Source organism: Schistocerca piceifrons, chromosome 4 (assembly GCF_021461385.2).
Source record: "Schistocerca piceifrons isolate TAMUIC-IGC-003096 chromosome 4, iqSchPice1.1, whole genome shotgun sequence".
Lineage (NCBI taxonomy): Eukaryota > Metazoa > Arthropoda > Insecta > Orthoptera > Acrididae > Schistocerca > Schistocerca piceifrons.
The window spans coordinates 822,094,922-822,118,601 of NC_060141.1; positions in this window are offsets into that span (position 1 = coordinate 822,094,922).

Here is a 23,680-nt window from a genome sequence, read left to right on the forward strand (position 1 = left end):
CCCGAGAGAGTAATGCTTCTAAATGTCTGTGCTTTGATTCTTTGGTGGGAATACAGTAATAGATTCCGATGGACATGGGAAGGTTTTCTGTAACCTGTGGACATTCAAATTGACGATGAAACACAGAAATTGCGTTGGAATTGAATACAACAGGCACCGTGCCGAATTCTGTCCAGGAGAGTAATTCTTCTATCTGTCTGTGCTTTGATTCATTCCTGGGATTCCAGTAATAGATTCCAGTGGACTTGGGAAGATTTACTGTAACCTGTGGACCTTCAACTTGCGATGAAACACAGAAAATGCGTCGGAATTGAATACAACAGGCACCATGCCGAATTCTTTCCGGGAGAGTAATGCTTCAAACTGTCTGTGCTTTGACTCTTTTCTGGGAATCCAGTAATAGATTCTGATGGGCATCGGAACTTTTACTGTAACCTATTGACCTTCAACGTGACGATGAAACACAGAAATTGCGTCGGAATCGAATACAACAGGCAGAATGACGACATCTGTCCGGGAGAGTAATCCTTCTAACTGTCAGAATTTTAATTCTTTCCTGGGATTCCAGTAATAGACTCCGATGGACATGGGAAGCTTTACTGTAACCTGTGGACCTTCAACTTGACGATGAAACACAGAAATTGCGTCGGAACCTAATACAACAGGTACCATTCCGACTTCTGTCCGGGAGAGTAATGCTTCTAACTGTCTGTGCTTTGATTCTTTCCTTGGATTGCAGTAAGAGATTACAATGGACATGGGAAGGTTTACTGTAACCTGTGGACCTTCAACTTGACGTTGAAACACAGAAATTACGTCGGAATTGAATACAACAGGCACCGTCCCGACTTCTGTCCAGGAGAGTAATGCTTGTAACTGTCTGTGCTTTGATTCTTTCCTTGGATTCCAGTAATAGATTCCGATGGACATGGGAAGGTTTACTGTAACCTGTGGACCTTTAACTTGACGATGAAACACAGAAATTGCGTCGGAATTGAATTCAATTGGCACCATGCCGACTTCTCTCCGGGAGAGTAATGCTTCTAACTGTCTGAAATTTGATTCCTTCCTGGGATTCCAGTAATAGATTCCGATGGACATGGGAAGGTTTACTGTAACCTGTGGACCTTCACATTGACGATAAAACACAGAAATTGCGTCGGAATTGAATACAACAGGCACCGTGCCGGCTTCTGTCCGGGAGAGTAATGCTTCTAACTCTCTGTGCCTTGTTTTCATTCCTGGGATTCCAGTAATAGATTCCAATGGACATGGGAAGGTTTACTGTAACCTGTGGACGATCAACTTAACGATGAAACACAGAAATCGCGTCGGAATTGAGTACAACAGGCACCATGCCAACTTCTCTCCGGGAGAGTACTGCTTCTAACTGTCTGTGCTTTGACTCTTTCCTGGGATTCCAGTAATAGATTCCGATGGACATTGGAAGGTTTACTGTAACCTGTGGACCTTCAACTTGACGATGAAGCACAGAAATTGAGTCGGAAATGAATACACCATTCACCATGCCGACTTCTCTTTGGGAGAGTAATGCTTCCAACTGTCTGTGTTTGATTTTTTCTTGGGATTGCAGTAATATATTAAGATGGACATGGGAATGTTTACTGTAACCTTTGGACCTTCAACTCGACGATGAAACACAGACATTGCGTCGGAATTGAATACAACAGGCACCATGCCGACTTCTCTCCGGGAGAGTAATGCTTCTATCTGTCTGTGTTCTGATTCATTCCTGGGATTCCAGTAATAGATTCCGATGGACATGCGAAGGTTTACTGTAACCTGTGGACCTTCAACTTGACGATGAAACACAGAAATTGCGTCGGTATTGAATACAACAGGCACCGTCCCGACTTCTGTCCCGGAGAGTAATGCTTCTAACTGTCTGTGCTTTGATTCTTTCCTGGGATTCCAGTAATAGATTCCGGTGGACATGGGAAGGTTTGCTGTAACCTGTCGACCTTCAACTTGACGCTGAAACACAGAAATTGCGTCGGAATTGAATACAACTGGCACCATGCCGACTTCTGCCCGGGGGAGTAATGCATCTAACTGTCAGAATTTTGATTCTTTCCTGGGATTCCAGTAAAACCCTTCGACGGACATGGGAAGGTTTACTGTAACCTGTGGACCTTCAACTTGACGATGAAACACAGAAATTGCGTCGGAATTGAATGCAACAGGCACCATGCCGACTTCTCTCCGGTAGAGTAATGCCTATAAGTGCCTGTGCTTTGGTTCCTTCCTTTGACTCCAGTAATAGATTCAGATGGACATCGGAAGGTTTACTGTAACCTGTGGACCTTAAACTTGACGATGAAACACAGGAATTGCCTCGGAATTGAATACAACATACACCGTGCCGACTTCTGTCCGGGAGAGTAATGTTTCTGACAGTCTGTACTTTGATTCTTTCCTGCGATTCCAGTAATAGATTCCGATGGACATGGGAAGGTTTACTGTAACCTGTGGACCTTCAACTTGACGATGAAACACATAAATTGCGTCGGACTTGAACACAATAGGCACCATGCCGACTTCTCTCCGGGAGAGTAATGCTTCTAACTGTCTGTGCATTGCCTCTATCCTGGGATTCCAGGAATAGATTCCGATGGACATGGGAAGGTTTACTGTAACCTGTGGACATTCAACTTGACGATGAAACACAGAAATAGCGTCGGAATTGAATACACCAGGCACCATGCCGACTTCTCTTCGCGAGAGTAATGCTTCCAACTGTCTGTGTTTTGATTCTTTCCTGGGGTTCCAGTAATAGGTTCCGATGGACATGGGAAGGTTTACTGTAACCTGTGGACCTTCACCTTGACGTTGAAACATAGAAATTGCGTCGGAATTGAATACAACAGGCACCGTCCCGACTTCTGTCCGGGAGAGTAATGCTTATAACTGTCTGTGCTATGATTCTTTCCTGGGATTCCAGTAATAGATTGCGATGGACATGGGAAGGTTTACTGTAACCTGTGGACCTTCAACTTGACGATGAAACACAGAAATTGCGTCGGAATTGAATACAATTGGCACCATGCCGACATCTCTCCGGGAGAGTAATGCTTCTAACTGTCTGTGCATTGCTTCTTTCCTGGGATTCCAGTAATAGACACCGATGGACATGGGAAGGTTTACTGTAAGATGTGGACCTTCAACTAGACGACGAAACACAGAAATTGCGTCGGAATTGAATTCAACAGGCACCATGCCGACTTCTGTCCGGGAGAGTATTGTTTATAACAGCCTGTTTTTTAATTCCTTCCTGGGATTCCAGTAATAGATTCCGATGGACATCGGAAGGTTTACTGTAACCTGTGGACCTTCAACTTGAAGCTGAAACACAGAAATTGTGTCGGAATTGAATACAACAGGCACCATGCCGACTTTTGTCCGGGAGAGTAATGCTTCTAACTGTCTGTGCTTTGACTCCTTCCTGGGATTCCAGTAATAGATTCCGATGGACATGGGAGCGTTTACTGTAACCTGTGGACCTTCAACTTGACGATGAGACACAGAAATTGCGTCGGAATGGAATACAACATTCACCATGCCGACTTCTCTGAGGGTAAGTAATGCTTCTAACTGTTTGTGCTTTGATTCTTTCCTGGGATTCCAGTAATAGATTGCGATGGACATGGGAAGGTTTACAGTAATTGTGGACATTCAACTTGACGATGAAACACAGTAATTGCGTCGGAATTGATTCAAACAGGCACCGTTCCGACTTCCGTCCGGGAGAGTAATGCTTCTAACTGCCTGTGCTTTGATTCTTTCCTTGGATTGCAGTAATAGATTACAATGGACATGGGTAATTTTACTGTAAAATGTGGACCTTCAACTTGACGATGAAACACAGAAGTTGCGTCGGAATTGAATACACCAGGCACCATGCCGACTTCTCTCCGGGAGAGTAATGCTTCTAACTGTCTGTGCTCTGATTCTTTCCTGGGATTCCAGTAATAGATTCTGTGATGTTACAAAATAGAAGTGATGTTGTTATTCAATGGAAAGTTGGAAATTGAGATTTAACTAACTGTTTTGTCAATCACAATTGGCGTAAGAATCATGGATTGACCATTGTCATAAAATATTGCATTATGAGATGTGAATAGTTTTTACTTGCGGTTTAGCGTGGCTTGAGGCAGTCACAACTAGCGTGCTATTGATTAAGAAGTTGCGTTATCGTCTTTCTAGTTACTTCATGATCGTAGATACGATCATACCCGGTTGTGAAGTTATTGTTATGACAAAAAATATTTCCTAAGGGACCAGAAAGTTCTTAAGGGCGCAAAAACAACTGTAACATCACACAAAAGGGAAATTCAATATTAAAGCTGATGCAAGAAGACGATAAAACAGTTTTCTTTTTGTCAATGTAACACGCACATTGGCCTGCTGATCTCCGTGTCTGTAATCTTAGCAAAATGCATAATTAAAATGAAAATAATACTGAGGAGATGATAGGAATGAGCACTGCTAAATGATTCAGTATTCCCAGAACAAATATTTGTTATAAACTAAAACATATATCGTACCTTAAGCTTAGTACTACAATGACGGTAGATTTTTATGTCCGTATCATGTCCATTGAGCGCTATTTTATATAGCCATTGTCTTCTTTGAGTCGCTCGTGCGTCGTCACGATAAGTTATAACAGTTCTTTACACTTCACTCGAACTTAGACATAACACGTTTTTACACATTTAGTAAAAATTAGATCAGACTGCCACAGATCTGCGTCCGTCTTACTTGAGAAAAACAGTACAAGTCTTTTTAGCGCTCAAGGCTTCCTTTGTTCTCCAGCGAACAAAATAGTGAAGGATCGCATATCCATCCGTACTTTTCTGTTTATATTGCCGCCCAAAGACGACGAATTACATTATCTAGAAAATTCCACCGTCGCCATGCGACGCCTTATTATATATTAATCATTCTTTATAAACAAGTATTTGCCTTCTGGCTGAATTTGCTGTTTTAATTAAGCCAAAAATAGCGAATATCACATTGCCTCCCATAAGGAGAGAGGGAATGCCGAAGGATTACCTCGATCCTCATGTCCTCATGAGATATTCGTGATTTTTGGTGTGACATTTACATAACGTTACTGGCGTACAAGGTACATAAATTGAAATCACATTTATAAACATATATCAGATATTTATCATTTTTCAAAATAAAGTTTTTCATTCTTTGTTCATCAGTCACTTCATTCCATAATACCAAGATTAACATTTATGTGCATATTTAAGTTTGGTCCATATTTGCTTATAACAATAAGTGAACGTTCATTTCGCACTTCAGGGGATAGAATTCAGGAATTACTTTCTCTTGAGCTTAACAACTAATACATGAGTACAGTGAGTGCTTATTTTCACTAAACTAGAGTGGACAATGTTCGAGCATCTGTTGACTCCTTGTGGTTCAATTACAGTTTAATAACGTAGCACTACACTTCGTGATTCTTTCACTTTCTGTGTTAGCTGTCTACGGCGTTCATCATGCAGTACATCTGTCCTTTCCACTGTGGTGCCAAGAATTCAAGTGGCTTCCCGGGTTTTTATTTACAATATGAAACAGAAGAAGTGGAAAATTATTAGTATGACTTACAAGCTACTGGATACATTTGTTAAGGATCGGGACTGGTCTGGAGTTTAGGGTCTTCCTATAGTGCACTTTCATTATCTTTGTCCATCAAGAGACAGGATTATAATTCATTTTAGCAGTGTTCAGGAGTGCCGGTATTAATGGCTTTAGGGTCTCAGTAATCTAACAATCTACTTCTCACTCATCTTAACTTCAACTCAACAAAATCGCTTAATTTACATATGAAGATGTAGTCACACAAGTGTACAAATGTCTTTCCTCCAGTATGTATGATGGAAGTCATGGCGGTTAGCAGTTTAAAGTTTGGATTGTTTCGTCACCCACACGTCAGCCACTCACAGCGGCTGCACAGTGTTGCGTGAGCTCCAATACTTAGTATCCGTTCGCGCTCAGGCTGTAACAGAGCTGCTGGTCGTCGATTGCTCCCCTTTTTTTTTTTGTGAACTTCGTATCACACGAGTGCATCGATACAAACACCTCGCGCGCGTTTCCCATCGGAGGTGCCGGACACTGAAGTTTCCTCCATACTTCTCTGTCAACTGCCTCCCATGAGGCTCACAGGTAAGTGACGACGAATGTTTTAGCTGTCGCTGCACTTAGAACAACACTGAACTTTGCGTTGCACCTGTTGTCGTAGCCTTGACTTCTTTTTTTACACTTGCAGTACAACACTACCACTAGTATACAGTGAACAGTTATTTTTATTATGCACGTCGCACTTTAGTGTGCATCTTCACACAGCATTCGTGCTTAGTTCCTTCGCCGATGGAGTTCATTTACAAAACAATCAATTTTGCACGTTTCCTCCACTGGTATAGAAAGACTTATATTCTACTATTTACAAAATATCACTTACGAGCTAATATTTACAATTAATGGTCTCTCCTTTTGTTAAGTCCAGTGAACAACTGCTTTATGAATGGACTCTTTATATCTCAAGATTTGCTTTCACTAGTGAACCTAAAAATATTCTTTCAAACTTTCTTTTAAGTGCTCATCTCCTCATTATGAAAACTACAGGTTTCGCAACACTCGTTGCATTTATTCTTTAGTGCACCCAAGATCATTTTCTACTGCCACGCAGCATATCTACTACTTAACGAGTACACATTTTACGCTGAATCTTTTTTTTTTTCTTTTTGTGCTTTCCTTTGTGCTTGCCAAATTTTTTTTATATTTGAGGGCAGACTGGATAACAATAGTTCTCCCTCTTCGCTTCATGTACTCAGCAATCGTTCTCTGTTAAAAAAAAAAAATAGGGTAACGCGTGTCTACTATTTTTTTGCATGAATGGAATTACCGACAGTTCACTGGGTTTACGCAACCGGTCCATAACAAACATTACCAAAGCTAGCGAAGTTCATCACGCTACGTGTCTCATTTCTCATAAGCACTGCTTTGCTTCGAAGCACACGTGCCTTTTACAAGTCGACCCTTGGTCTGGGTTAATGAACCAGGATCAAAAGGAACGGGCACAAGGAAAATGGATTTCATAAGAGGAGTGTCTTAGGAGACATTTTTGCAATAAAATCTGCATGTAAATAAAATTATCTTAATAAACATAGGCACATATATAAACTTCAACCTCCTTCCTTACAGCATGCTTTGCTACTTCTACGTCTTACTCAGGTTATAGTCAATATTAAGTTTAAATATCACTGCATTGCTTGTTCTTTAGATTAGCCTTCAATTTGGGTATTGAATGGTCGCTAGATTACACTACAGATCTTCTGAAGATCTTTACTTGGACTTATTTATGATACAGGTGGCTTGCTGTGTGGTTATTTAGTACCTCGATTCTACTGAAATCAATTCGCCAGCTAACATTCCTCATATACTCTTTACATTGGGCTCAGATCACAGGGAAATAGTTTACTTTCATAGCAATTAGTGGCCTCGTGGAGTACTTACGCTACATTATTGATGCTTCATGGTTTGCCTCTATTTGTACTGTATTTCACCTAACTTAGTTTACTACAGCTTATTGTCTCCTTGCGTGAACACATGTGGGTTACCACTTGTTTTTCCATTTAACAGCACGCTTTAACTGAACTTTAAGCTATTTCTTCTACTCCTGTCCACTGTCTGGAGTGTTTGAACATGTACCTTTTTTTTTTTAAGCAGGTAATTTGGGCTTTTACAACAGAACTTCAAGTACTTACATTACTAAAAATAAATCTATAAATATTCTTGTACCTTGAGAGAAGTGCTTATTTACGCATCCTCCTCCATTTCTCACCTTTACATATTTTATTTAGCTCTGTGCAATCACCTCGCAAGCACTTTTTTTCTTATTACTAACTTAAAATTAAATTGAAATTCTTGGTGCAACCTCAATTTCCTGCTTCAGCTTGTTGAAGAAATATCAGTTCATGTCCATCACTATAAACAATTTTTCCATACATAGCATTTAATACTTAAAGATGACATGTAGTAGCCGTTACCATGTAGTCAGTGTGCTGTTCAACACAATACTTATCATTAACAGTTCACACAAGGAAATTTCCAGTACGCAAGAGGTAAAAAACCAAAACAGATGCTACCTGCAGTTGAAGCTGCGTCTGTAAACTAACTCTCTGTTTCAATGGACCAATCGCTCCCGATATGGAGCAACCGTGAATCGGCAATGATAAAACTTTTGAAACAGAAGACACCTGTCTGAAGAGACATGGTGACATGACATAGATGTTTGCTCCTGTATCAACAACGGCTGTGAAAGGAATGTTGGCAATAGAAATCTTAATCGAAGCCTGCACCTGTTCATCATAAATGTTGTTAATGTCTTGAGGTTCTTTGTCACGTGCAAGGTCATCTCGTAAGTCGGTCTCATGGTCGTACCGTATCACATTGACATACTCAGAATCAGAGTATTCGTTAGTACCCCCACTGGAACCGGCAGCGACCTCTAGGAGGCTGAAAGGTGCTGCCTCTAATTTTCCGCAGGATGTTTAACCTGTTTGTCATTCATGGCCTTAAGTGTTTGTTCCGTTTCATATTGGTGCTGGTTATGTGGTACAAATGCCGGTGTAGAGGGGTAAAATCCACTGGGTGCATTCACTTGTGAATGGAATACTTGAGAAGGCTGATGTCGCCCGATCTTTTGGTTGCCGGCAAAACCATTTCCTTGTGAAGGAAAGTTCGCATTTGGTGCCATTTGAAAATTGTTCCGCGGTCCTCTATCCTGTGAATAGTTGTTCTTATGTTGTGCTGGGTGGCCTCCGCCTTGCCCATGCCACTTGCTATATTTCGACCTATAACTTTGATTGTACACTGGCCCATTTGAAAAATTACCACTAGTTTGTGGAGAATTTCCATACTGCTCAGGCGCAGAATTAAAGGGTGGGTTTCCGTACTGATGTTGTACCTGGTGGTTGTAAATTGGGTGGTATCTCTGCTGATTACTGTAATTGGTTTTCTGCTTCCGTTTAAAGTTATTGCCGTTTGCGTTTTGATAACCGCTGGCAGGTTGGTAACAGCGGTCGCAGTAGCTCTCTCTCTCCTTGGGCGCATTGTTGTCCGCGTGCGATGCATTATGCTGGCTGCCAGGGAAGAATTTGCCGCTGCCAACCTTGAAGCGCACATCCTCGCTAATTAAATCTAAGGAATCCAGCACAGAAAGGAATACATCCGTGTCTTCTTCGGACACATTTACTAATTTCTCTCTAATAGACACAGGGAGTTTGCTTTTGAGAATCATAATTACGTCCTTGGAAGAAATCGGAGAAACCCAGAATTTAATTTTTGCTGGATACTTCTCAAAGTATCGCCGGAGACTTCCATGCTTCTCATTGAAAATTTCCGCACCATACACCTCCTTCCTTAATCTTTGCTGTACCCCATTACTCCAAAATTTTCCCAAGAACATTTTCTCAAACTCTTCATAATTCCTACACGTGTCTACCATTTCCGTTCCCCATAATGCTGCATCACCAGAAATAAAGCCAGTGACGAACTGAATACGCTGTCTGTCTGTCCAGCTCCTGGGAAATATGCCGGAAAAATTCTTTAGGAACACGATGGGGTGTATTTCTCGCTTCTGCGGATGAAAAACAGGAAAAGTGCGATGCTTAATCACACTTTCCTCTTGCATTAAACTCACAATTGTGGGCGGATCATTTAGTTTCCCTACTCGGGACTCAACAGGACTGTTGTTTTGCATGTAATCAGGCGGTGAACGATAAGGAGTTGACTGACATTCGTCACCGTCTAAAGAGTTGTTCCCTATAGTTTGCGTATGTGTGTGCGGATTTTCTACCCAGTTTCTCAGCATTCTGACTTCGTCCACTACTTGCTGCTTCCACTCGGGAAGATCCCGTGTAAGTGTCCTCCGAATCTGTCCCAATTCAGAAACTACTGTGTCTCCCGACTTACCAGGAGCAGCTAAGATTTCATAAGTTACATCCTTGACAGTCTCCCTAAGCTCCTCCCTGACCTTCTTTTCGATAAAAATATCTTTACCCTTTATCCATTCACTGTAGTGTTCCAACAATGCCTCCGCGTGTGCTTTCACGGTGCTCTTAACCTGTTCTTCGATATTGATTGAGTCTATCTGCCTCGACAGATCCTCTACTACACCTTCAATGTCAGATACTGCATTTCTAACTGAGTTTATTTCTTTGGTAGCTGCCTGAATTTTTGTGTTTAATGTTCCAGATACTTCAGCTATTTCACTTTTCACCTGTTTCTGCATTTTCTGAATTTGATCACTGATCTTATTTTGCACCTCACCCAAATGGGTATTTAATTCAGCCGTAATTTCTTTATGCAGATCTGTTTTGATTGTGCCTAGCTCTGTTTTTAATGATTCGCTTACAGCATCTAGTCGGGCGTTAACAGTCTCATTTTGTGTTTTTATAGTCTCATTTTGTGTTTTTATATTCTCATTTACTGCGTCAAACTGTTGTTTCAGCATTTCCATTAACGCACCGAGGTCATTTGTAGCTGCAGCGGGACGAGTTTGGACTTCAGGGTCACTTTCCCCTGTTACAGACATGGTTAGTTCAGTTTCCACACGGGAACCTACCGTTCGCGATCGTAAAGGGTATGGAATACTATTAACGTCTTCACTCCCGTCTCCTGTTGCCACCTGTCTCTGTTTACTATCTGCCATTTTCGTCAATAAATCAGGTGCTACGCAAGGCTTTCGTCGTTTGTCAGTGACGTGGTGAGTCCGCTAAGAGCACCACTCTCGCGTGAGCAACAAATGAAATTCTATCTGGCGAGAAGACAAGATGGAACCTAAACGTTTCAGACAAATGAATGAAGATGCTCTTCACTGCAAATTGCGCACACTATCCACCATGTTGAAAATGCAATACAGGTATACTAACAATGGGGAGAAATAATTTCTATTATCAGACTACGAAACATTTTACTTTGAAAGATAAAATAAAGCAGATTTTCTATAGCGGGAAGGAGATAGAAAGGATGTGGATCGACTTGGAAAAGCAACGTTGCTACTGAAGCACTACACTGCGTATGCAAAATTCTGACTTACTTTTTGATGGCTTGAATACCGCTATGTTGTCTCAGCAAATTCACGTCTCATTTCTTTTCTTTTCTCTCGGTAATTAAACTGCATTATTGACCGTTATTCTCACAGAGAGACGATGTGTACATGAAACGACAGAACATTTATTAACACAAGCACATAGAAAATTTTCCAAGAATTTGAACTAATTTTTGGTCAAGTCCCTGTTCGGGTGCCAAGTGTGATGTTACAAAATAGAAGTGATGTTGCTATTCAGAGGAAAGTTGGAAATTGAGATTTAACTAACTGTTTTATCAATCACAATTGGCGTAAGAATCATGGATTGACCATTGTCATAAAATATTGCATTATGAGATGTGAATAGTTTTTACTTGCGGTTTCGCGTGGCTTGAGGCAGTCACAACTAGCGTGCTATTGATTAAGAAGTTGCGTTATCGTCTTTCTAATTACTTCATGATCGTAGATACGATCATACCCGGTTGTGAAGTTATTGTTATGACAAAAAAAATTTCCTAAGGGACCAGAAAGTTCTTAAGGGCGCAAAAACAACTGTAACATCACACAAAAGGGAAATTCAATATTAAAGCTGATGCAAGAAGACGATAAAACAGTTTTCTTTTTGTCAATGTAACACGCACATTGGCCTGCTGATCTCCGTGTCTGTAATCTTAGCAAAATGCATAATTAAAATGAAAATAATACTGAGGAGATGATAGGAATGAGCACTGCTAAATGATTCAGTATTCCCAGAACAGATATTTATTATAAACTAAAACATATATCGTACCTTAAGCTTAGTACTACAATGACGGTAGATTTTTATGTCCGTATCATGTCCATTGAGCGCTATTTTATACAGCCATTGTCTTCTTTGAGTCGCTCGTGCGTCGTCACGGTAAGTTATAACAGTTCTTTACACTTCACTCGAACTTAGACATAACACGTTTTTACACATTTAGTAAAAATTAGATCAGACTGCCACAGATCTGCGTCCGTCTTACTTGAGAAAAACAGTACAAGTCTCTTTAGCGCTCAAGGCTTCATTTGTTCTCCAGCGAACAAAATAGTGAAGGATCGCATATCCATCCGTACTTTTCTGTTTATATTGCCGCCCAAAGACGACGAATTACATTATCTAGAAAATTCCACCGTCGCCATGCGACGCCTTATTATATATTAATCATTCTTTATAAACAAGTATTTGCCTTCTGGCTGAATTTGCTGTTTTAATTAAGCCAAAAATAGCGCTTGAATTCCTGGCACCACAGTGGAAAGGACAGATGTACTGCATGATGAACGCCGTAGACAGCTAACACAGAAAGTGAAAGCATCACGAAGTGTAGTGCTACGTTATTAAACTGTAATTGAACCACAAGGAGTCAACAGATGCTCGAACATTGTCCACTCTAGTTTAGTGAAAATAAGCACTCACTGTACTCATGTATTAGTTGTTAAGCTCAAGAGAAAGTAATTCCTGAATTCTATCCCCTGAAGTGCGAAATGAACGTTCACTTATTGTTATAAGCAAATATGGACCAAACTTAAATATGCACATAAATGTTAATCTTGGTATTATGGAATGAAGTGACTGATGAACAAAGAATGAAAAACTTTATTTTGAAAAATGATAAATATCTGATATATGTTTATAAATGTGATTTCAATTTATGTACTTTGTACGCCAGTAACGTTATGTAAATGTCACACCAAAAATCACGAATATCTCATGAGGACATGAGGATCGAGGTAATCCTTCGGCATTCCCTCTCTCCTCATGGGAGGCAATGTGATATTCGCTATTTTTGGCTCAATTAAAACAGCAAATTCAGCCAGAAGGCAAATACTTGTTTATAAAGAATGATTAATATATAATAAGGCATCGCATGACGACGGTGGAATTTTCTAGATAATGTAATTCGTCGTCTTTGGGCGGCAATATAAACAGAAAAGTACGGATCGATATGCGATCCTTCACTCTTTTGTTCGCTGGAGAACAAATGAAGCCTTGAGCGCTAAAAAGACTTTTACTGTTTTTTCTCGAGTAAGACGGACGCAGATTTGTGGCGGTCTGATCTAATTATTTTTACTAAATAAATAAAAACGTGTTCCGTCTAAGTTTTGAGTGAAGTGTAGGAAGAAGAACTGTTGTAACTTACCGTGACGAAGCACGAGCGACTCAAGAGGACAATGGCTATATAAAAGAGCGCTCAATGGACATGATATGGACATAAAAATCTACCGTCATTGTAGTATTAAGCTTAAGGTACGATATATGTTTTAGTTATAATAAATATTTGTTCTGGGAATACTGAATCATTTAGCAGTGCTCATTTCTATTATCTCCTCAGTATTAATTTCATTTTAATTATGCATTTTGCTAATATTACAGACAAGGAGATCAGCAGGCCAATGTGCGTGTTACATTGATAAAAAGAAAACTGTTTTATCGTCTTCTTGCATCAGCTTTAATATTGAATTTCTCTTTTGTGTGATGTTACAGTTACTTTTGCGCCCTTAAGAACTTTCTGGTCCCTTAGGAATTTTTTTTTTGTCATAACAATAACTTCACAACCGGGTATGATCGTATCTACGATCATGAAGTAATTAGAAAGACGATAACGCAACTTCTTAATCAATAGCACGCTAGTCGTGACTGCCTCAAGCCACGCGAAACCACAAGTAAAAACTATTCACATCTCATAATGCAATATTTTATGACAATGGTCAATCCATGATTCTTACGCCAATTGTGATTGATAAAACGGGTTAGTTAAATCTCAATTTCCAACTTTCCATTGAATAGCAACATCACTTCTATTTTGTAACATCACACATTCTATCTGGCGAGAAGACAAGATGGAACCTAAACGTTTCAGACAAATGAATGAAGATGCTCTTCACTGCAAATTGCGCACACTATCCACCATGTTGAAAATGCAATACAGGTATACTAACAATGGGGAGAAATAATTTCTATTATCAGACTACGAAACATTTTACTTTGAAAGATAAAATAAAGCAGATTTTCTATAGCGGGAAGGAGATAGAAAGGATGTGGATCGACTTGGAAAAGCAACGTTGCTACTGAAGCACTACACTGCGTATGCAAAATTCTGACTTACGTTTTGATGGCTTGAATACCGCTATGTTGTCTCAGCAAATTCACGTCTCTTTTCTTTTCTTTTCTCTCGGTAATTAAACTGCATTATTGACCGTTATTCTCACAGAGAGACGATGTGTACATGAAACGACAGAACATTTATTAACACAAGCACATAGAAAATTTTCCAAGAATTTGAAATAATTTTTGGTCAAGTCCCTGTTCGGGCGCCAAGTGTGATGTTACAAAATAGAAGTGATGTTGCTATTCAATGGAAAGTTGGAAATTGAGATTTAACTAACTGTTTTATCAATCACAATTGGCGTAAGAATCATGGATTGACCATTGTCATAAAATATTGCATTATGAGATGTGAATAGTTTTTACTTGCGGTTTCGCGTGGCTTGAGGCAGTCCAAACTAGCGTGCTATTGATTAAGAAGTTGCGTTATCGTCTTTCTAATTACTTCATGATCGTAGATACGATCATACCCGGTTGTGAAGTTATTATTATGACAAAAAATATTTCCTAAGGGACCAGAAAGTTCTTAAGGTCGCAAAAACAACTGTAACATCACACAAAAGGGAAATTCAATATTAAAGCTGATGCAAGAAGACGATAAAACAATTTTCTTCTTGTCAATGTAACACGCACATTGGCCTGCTGATCTCCGTGTCTGTAATCTTAGCAAAATGCATAATTAAAATGAAAATAATACTGAGGAGATGATAGGAATGAGCACTGCTAAATGATTCAGTATTCCCAGAACAAATATTTATTATAACTAAAACATATATCGTACCTTAAGCGTAATACTACAATGACGGTAGATTTTTATGTCCATATCATGTCCATTGAGCGCTCTTTTATATAGCCATTGTCCTCTTGAGTCGCTCGTGCGTCGTCACGGTAAGTTATAACAGTTCTTTACACTTCACTCGAACTTAGACATAACACGTTTTTACACATTTAGTAAAAATTAGATCAGACTGCCACAGATCTGCGTCCGTCTTACTTGAGAAAAACAGTACAAATCTTTTTAGCGCTCAAGGCTTCATTTGTTCTCCAGCGAACAAAATAGTGAAGGATCGCATATCCATCCGTACTTTTCTGTTTATATTGCCCCCCAAAGACGACGAATTACATTATCTAGAAAATTCCAGCGTCGCCATGCGACGCCTTATTATATATTAATCATTCTTTATAAACAAGTATTTGCCTTCCGGCTGAATTTGCTGTTTTAATTAAGCCAAAAATAGCGAATATCTCAATTCCGATGGACATGGGAAGGTTAATTGCAACCTGTGGACCTTCAACTTGAAGATGAAACACAGAAATTGTGTCGAAATTGAATACAACAGGCACTACGCCGACTTCTCCCCGGGAGAGTAATGCTTCTAACTGTCTGTACTTTGATTCTTTCGTGGGAAACCTGTAACAGATTACGATGGACATGCGAAGGTTTCTGTAACCTGTGGACATTCAAATTGACGATGAAACACAGAAATTGCGTCGGAATTGAATACAAAAGGCACCGTGCCGCATTCTGTACGGGAGAGTAATGCTTCTATCTGTCTGTGCTTTGATTCATTCCTGGGATTCCAGTAATAGATTCCGTTGGACATGGGAAGGTTTACTGTAACCTGTGGACCTTCAACCTGACGATGAAACACAGAAATTGCGTCGAAATTGAATACAACAGGCAACCTGCCGAATTCTGTCCGGGAGAGTAATGCTTCTAACTGTCTGTGCTTTGATTCTTTCCTGGGGTTCCAGTAACAGGTTCCGATGGACATGGGAAGGTTAACTGTAACCTGTGGAACTACAACGTGACGATGAAACACAGAAATTGCGTCGGAATTGAATACAACAGGCACCATGCCAACCTCTGTCCGGGAGAGTAATGCTTCTATGTGTCTGTGCTTTGATTTTTTCCGGAGATTCCAGTAATAGATTCCGATGGACATGGGAAGGTTTACCGTAACCTGTCGACCTTCAACTAGACGATGAAACACAGAAATTGCGTCGGAATTGAATTAAACAGGCACCATGCCGACTTCTCTCCGGCAGAGTATTGCTTATAACAGCCTGTTTTTTGATTCCTTCCTGGGATTCCAGTAATACATTCCGATGGACATCGGAAGGTTTACTGTAACCTGTGGACCATCAACTTGAAGCTGAAACACAGAAATTGCGTCGGAATTGAATACAACAGGCACCATGCCGACTTCTGTCCGGGAGAGTAATGCTTCTAACTGACTGTGCTTTGATTCCTTCCTGGGATTCCAGTAATAGATTCCGATGGACATGGGAAGGTTTACTGTAACCTGTGGACCTTCAACTTGACGATTAAACACAGAAATTGCGTCGGAATTGAATACACCAGGCACCATGCCGACTTCTCTCCGGGAGAGTAATGCGTCTAACTGTCTGTGCTTTGATTCATTCCTGGGATTCCAGTAATAGATTCCGATGGACATGGGAAGGTTTACTGTAACCTGTGGACATACAAATTGACGATGAAACACAGAAATTGCGTCGGAATTGAATACAAAAGGCACCGTGCCGCATTCTGTCCGGGAGAGTAATGCTTCTATCGTCTGTGCTTTGAATCATTCCTGGGATTCCAGTAATAGATTCCGATGGACATGGGAAGGTTTACTGAAACCTGTGGACCTTCAACTTGACGATGAAACACAAAAATTGCGTCGGAATTGAATACAACACGCGCCATGCTGACTTCTCAAAGGGAGAGTAATGCTTCTAACTGTCTTTGCTTTGACTCTTTCTTGGGAATCCAGTAATAGATTCTGATGGACATTGGAAGGTTTACTGTAACCTGTGGACCTTCAACTTGACGATGAAACACAGAAATTGCGACTGAATTGAATACAACAGGCACCATGCCGACTTCTGTCCGGGAGAGTAATGCTTCTATGTGTCTGTGCTTTGATTCTTTCCGGGGATTCGAGTAATAGATTCCGATGGACATGGGAAGGTATACCGTAACCTGTCGACCTTCAACTTGACGATGAAACACAGAAATTGCGTCGGAATTGAATACAACAGGCGCCATGACGACTTCTCTCCGGGAGAGTAATGCTTCTAACTGTCTGTGCTTTGACTCTTTCCTGGGAATCCAGTAATAGATTCTGATGGACATTGGAAGTTTTACTGTAACCTGTGGACCTTCAACTTGACGATGAAGCACAGAAATTTCGTCGGAATTGAATACAACAGGCACCATGCCGACTTCTGTCCGGGAGAGTAATGCTACTACCTGTCTGTGCTTTGATTCCTTCCTGGGATACCAGTAATAGATTCCGATGGACATGGGAAGGATTACTGCAGCCTGTGGACCTTCAAATTGACGATCAAACACAGAAATTGCTTCGGAATTGAATACAACACGCGCCATGCTGACTTCTCTCCGGGAGAGTAATGCTTCTAACTGTCTTTGCTTTGACTCTTTCCTGGGATTCCAGTAATAGATTCCGATGGACATGGGAAGGTTTACTGTAACCTGTGGACATTCAAATTGACGATGAAACACAGAGACTGCGTCGGAATTGAATAGAAAAGGCACCGTGCCGAATTCTGTCCAGGAGAGAAATGCTTCTATCTGTCTGTGATTTGATTCATTCCTGGGATTCCAGTAATAGATTCCGATGGACATGGGAAAGTTTACTGTAACCTGTGGACCTTCAACTTGACGATGAAACACAGAAATTGCGTCGGAATTGAATACTACAGGCAACATGCCGAATCCTGTCCGGGAGAGTAATGCTTCTAACTGTCTGTGCTTTGATTCTTTCCTGGGATTCCAGTAACTGATTCCGATGGACATGGGAAGGTTTACTGTAACCTGTGGACCTACAACTTGACGATGAAACACAGAAATTGGGTCGGAATTGAATACAACAGGCACCGTGCCGACTTCTGTCCGGGAGAGTAATGCTTCTATGTGTCTGTGCTTTGATTCTTTCCGGGGATTTCAGTAATAGATTCCGATGGACATGGGAAGTTTTACCGTAACCTGTCGACCTTCAACTTGACGATGAAACACAGAAATTGCGTCGGAATTGAATACAACAGGCACCATGCCGACTTCTCTCCGGGAGAGTAATGCTTCTAACTGTCTGTGCTTTGACTCTTTCCTGGGAATCCAGTAATAGATTCCGATGGACATCGGAAGGTTTACTGTAACCTTTGGACCTTCAACTTGACGATGAAACACAGAAATTGCGTCGGAATTGAATACATCAGGCACCGTGCCGACTTCTGTCCGGAAGAGTAATGCTTCTAACAGTCTGTGCTTTGATTCTTTCCTGGGATTCCAGTAAAAGATTCCGATGGACATGGGAAGGTTTACTGTAACCTGTGGACCTTCAACTTGACGATGAATCACAAAAATTGCGTCGGAATTGAATACAATAGGCACCATGCCGACTTCTCTCCGCGAGAGTAATGCTTCTAACTGTCTGTGCTTTGCCTCACTCCTGTGATTCCAGGAATAGATTCCGATGGACATGGGAAGGTTTACTGTAACCTGTGGACCTTCACCTTGACGTTGAAACACAGAAATTGCGTCGGAATTGAATACAACAGGCACCATGCCGACTTCTGTCCGGGAGAGTAATGCTTCTAACTGTATGTGTTTTGATTCTTTCCTGGGACTCCAGTAATAGATTCCGATGGACATGGGAAGGTTTACTGTAACCTGTGGACCTTCAACTTGACGATGGAACACAGAAATTGCGTCTGAACCTAATACAAAAGGCACCATGCCGACTTCTGTCCGGGAGAGTAATGCTTCTAACTGTCTGTGCTTTAATTCATTCCTGGGATTCCAGTAATAGTTTCCGATGGACATGGGAAGGTTTACTGTAACGTGTGGACCTTTAACGTGAAGATGAAACACAGAAATTGTGTCGAAATTGAATACAACAGGCACTATGCCGACTTCTCCCCGGGAGAGTAATGCTGCTAACTGTCTATGTTTTGATTCCTTCGTGGGAATCCTGTAGTAGATTCCTATGGACATGGGAAGGTTTACTGTAACCTGTGGACATTCAAATTGACGATGAAACACAGAAATTGCGTCCGAATTGAATACAACAGGCACCATGAAGACTTCTGCCCGAGAGAGTAATGCTTCTAACTGTCAGAATTTTCTTTCCTGGGATTCCTGTAAAACCCTTCGATGGACATGGGAAGGTTTACTGTAACCTGTGGACCTTCAACTTGACGATGAAACACAGAAATTGCGTCGGAATTGAATGCAACAGGCACCATGCCGACTTCTCTCCGGGAGAGTAATGCTTCTAACTGTCTGTGGTTTGCCTCTTTCCTGGGATTCCAGTAATAGATTCCGATCAACATGGGAAGGTTTACTGTAACCTGTGGACCTTGACCTTGACGATGAAACACAGAAATTGCATCCGAATTGAATACAACAGGCACCGTCCCGACTTTCCGTCCGGGAGAGTGATGCTTCTAACTGTCTGTGCTTTGATTCTTTCCTGGGATTCCAGTAATAAGTTCCGATGGACATGGGAAGGTTTACTGTAACCTGTGGACCTTCAACTTGACGATGAAACACAGAAATTGCGTCGGAATAGAATACAACCGGCACCATGCCGACTTCTGCCCGGGAGAGTAATGCTTCTAACTGTCAGTATTTTAATTCTTTACTGGGATTCCAGTAATAGCCTCCGATGGACATGCAAAGGTTTACTGTAACCTGTGGATCTTCAACTTGTCGTTGAAACACAGAAATTGCGTCGAACTTGAATGCAACAGGTACCATGCCGACTTTTCTCCGGGAGAGTAATGCCTATAAGTGCCTGTGTTTTGATTCCTTCCTGGGATTCCAGTAATAGTTTCCGACGGACATTGGAAGGTTTGCTGTAACCTGTGGACCTTCAACTCGACGATGAAACACAGACATTGCGTCGGAATGAGTACAACAGGCACCATGCCGACTTCTCTCCGGGACAGTAATGCTTCTAACTGTCTGTGCTTTGACTCTTTCCTGGGATTCCAGTTATAGATTCCGATGGACATGGGAAGGTTTACTGTACCCTGTGGACCTTCAACTTGACGATGAAACACAGAAATTGCGTCAGAATTGAATACAACAGGCACCGTGAAGATTCTGTCCAGGAGAGTAATCCTTCGATCTGTCTGTGCTTTGATTCATTCCTGGGATTCCAGTAATAGATTCCGATGGACATGAGAAGGTTTACTGTAACCTGTGGACCTTCAACTTGACGATGAAACACAGAAATTGCGTCGGAATTGATTACACCAGGCACCATGCCTACTTCTGTCCGGGAGAGTAATGCTTCTATCTGTCTGTGCTTTGATTCTTTTCTGGGATTTCAGTAATAGGTTGCGATGGACATGGGAAGGTTTACTATAACCTGTGGACCTTCAACTTGACGATGAAACACAGAAATTGCGTCGCAATAGAATACAACAGGCACCATGCCGACTTCTCTCCGGGAGAGTAATGCCTATAAGTGCCTGTGTTTTGATTCCTTCCTGGGATTCCAGTAATAGATTCTGACGGACATTGGAAGGTTTGCTGTAACCTGTGGACCTTCAACTCGACGATGTAACACAGACATTGCGTCGGAAGTGATTACAACAGGCACCATGCCGACTTCTCTCCGGGACAGTAATGCTTCTAACTGTCTGTGCTTTAACTCTTTCCTGGGATTCCAGTAACAGATTCCGATGGACATGGGAAGGTTTACTGTACCCTGTGGACCTTCAACTTGACGATGAAACACAGAAATTGCGTCAGAATTGAATACAACAGGCACCGTGCCGAATTCTGTCCAGGAGAGTAATGCTTCTATCTGTAGTGTCGGTAGCTGGACCGACACCGTGATGTGGATTGCTGAAAAGGAATGCTAAACTAACGCTTTAGCCGATAGTGCACGCTCGGCATAACGCAGACGGGCGTGAAGTCTGGAACATGAGAACTTATGAATGAATAAGAAGAAAAATATGTAGATGCTTTTTACTTAACTTTTAATAATTCCTTGGAATACATCTCTCTTGATTTCTCGTAAGCTATAGGCACTGATACAAATGGCTCCTTGCTAGTTCGTAGCCATTAACTTAGCTGATGGCTATTCTGTCTCTCGGCTAATGAGAGAGAAAGGCTTCGTACAACTGGGCGATAGCTAGGTTCACGTACAACTGGGGTCGAGTCCACTCTCGTATCACGAGACCTGCCTTGGTGGTGGCGCTAGGTCTGCGATCACAGTGGCGACACGCGGGTCCGACATGTACTACATGGACCGCGGCCGATTTAAACTACCACCTAGCAAGTGTGGTGTCTGGCGGTGACACCACATTCCTCCCCCGCAAATCGGCGAACGGTCGTGTAATAAGGCTTCCGCCCGCCGTGGGGAGGACCACATGTTGACGTATGCGATGAGGTGGGGAGCCTAACAACAGGCGAGGCTGTGCCACCCGCACCCGGCCATCCGGTCCGAGGGGAGCTAGGAAACGCCTGCAAAACTAGTCCAGGGTGCACGTCAACATGCGGTGTATGCGCCCGTAAAGAGACAGGAGGTACTGAAGGGTCGACGTCCATGGCGTCGGGGTAGCCGACGCGCGATGACGTCATGTGGTCCGGAGCGGGCGGGCGTTCCATGGCGGAGGACAGCTGGTCACGGGAAGCGATCGGCGGCGCGTGACCCTGGGAGGCGTTTGGCGGCTGCAACGAAGCGTCGAATGCGGTCGGCGGCGGCGGCGGCTGCTGCTGCTGCTGCTGCTGCTGCGGCGGCGGCGGCGCGTCGCCATGGGGCAAAATGGAAGGCATCGTCGGTAACACCTGGGGATGAGGCGAGCCAGTAGATGGGTCCCCAGGGCGCTGACCGGACGGCACCGTCGCTGAAAGCAGACGGGGAGCGGCAGAACCCGAGCGACGACAGAGGCGCAGCTGATTGAGATGCCGACGCACCTCACCAGAGGCCCCCAAAACCAAATACATCGCGCGGCCGAGGCAGCGAAGAATGCGCCCTGCGAGCCAACGCCGTGAACCTCGATAGTTGCGATAAAATACAACGTCGCCTGGAGCAAAAGCAGGAGTCTGCCGCTGCGCAGGAACCTGATGCGGCGGATGCAGCAAAGACATCAAGGTGCGATGAGGACGACCGTGGAGCAACTCAGCCGGCGAGCGACCATCTCTGGGCTGAGAGCGATACGAAGTCAAAAAGAGCAACAATGCGTCCTCCCGAGAATGCGACTCTTTCAATTTCAACATCTGTGACTTGAAAGTCCGGACCAATCGTTCAGCGGCACCGTTGGACTGAGGCGAAAACGGCGCGGATGTCAGATGTTGAATACCATTGGCCTGGCAGAAAGACTGAAATTCTGCGGACATGAATTGTGGGCCATTGTCGGAAACAATAGTCTGCGGAAGACCTTCAATGCAAAAGATAGCAGACAACGCTTGGATGGTGGCGGAGGACGTCGTGGAAGACATCCGGACAACAAAAGGAAAATTACTGAAGGCGTCGACCAGAACCAACCATCGAGCATTCCAGAATGGACCAGCAAAATCAATGTGCAAGCGTTGCCAAGGGGAAGTGGCTTTTGGCCACGCAAAGACTTTCCGCGGCGGTGCGGACTGTTGTTCGGCACACGCCGGGCACGAAGAACACATATTCGTAATCGCAGCATCGATTCCGAACCAAGTACAGTGCTGACGAGCAAGTTGTTTCGTTCGCACTATACCCCAATGTCCTTGATGAAGAAGCCGTAAAACAGAGGACTGTAACGAACGTGGGACCACGACTCTGGACTGATCATTATCAGAACGCAACAACAAAACACCACGTCGAACAAAAAGTCTCTCCTTGTGAGCAAAAAATCGGCGAACCAACGGATCCTCGATCCGAGACTTTGACAAAGGCCATTGCGTAGCAACAAAACGTAAAACAGTAGCAAGGACAGGGTCAGCAGCTGTGGCTGTAGCGACACGACGAAAATCAATCGGAAACGATTCGACCACTTCATCGGTTTCCGAATCAATGAACATGCAAGCAAGTTCGGAAGAATCGAATGCTTTATCCTCAGCAACAGGCAAACGGGACAACGCATCGGCGTTTCCGTGCTTATCAGTGGACCGATACAAGATATCGTAGCGGTACTGCGAGAGGAAAATAGACCAGCGAATGAATTTCTGCGCTGTACGTGGAGGTACAGGCTTGGTCGGATGAAAAAAGCGATGTCAAAGGTTTGTGGTCTGTGATGATGGTAAAGTGACCATACAAGAAATCATGGAACTTAGTAACACCAAACACGAGAGCCAAAGCTTCTTTCTCTATCTGTGAATAATTTCTTTGCGCAGACGAGAGCAATTTGGACGCAAAGGCAATAGGGCGATCATGGGAGCCAACTTTGTGCGCAAGCACAGCACCGATCCCGAAATC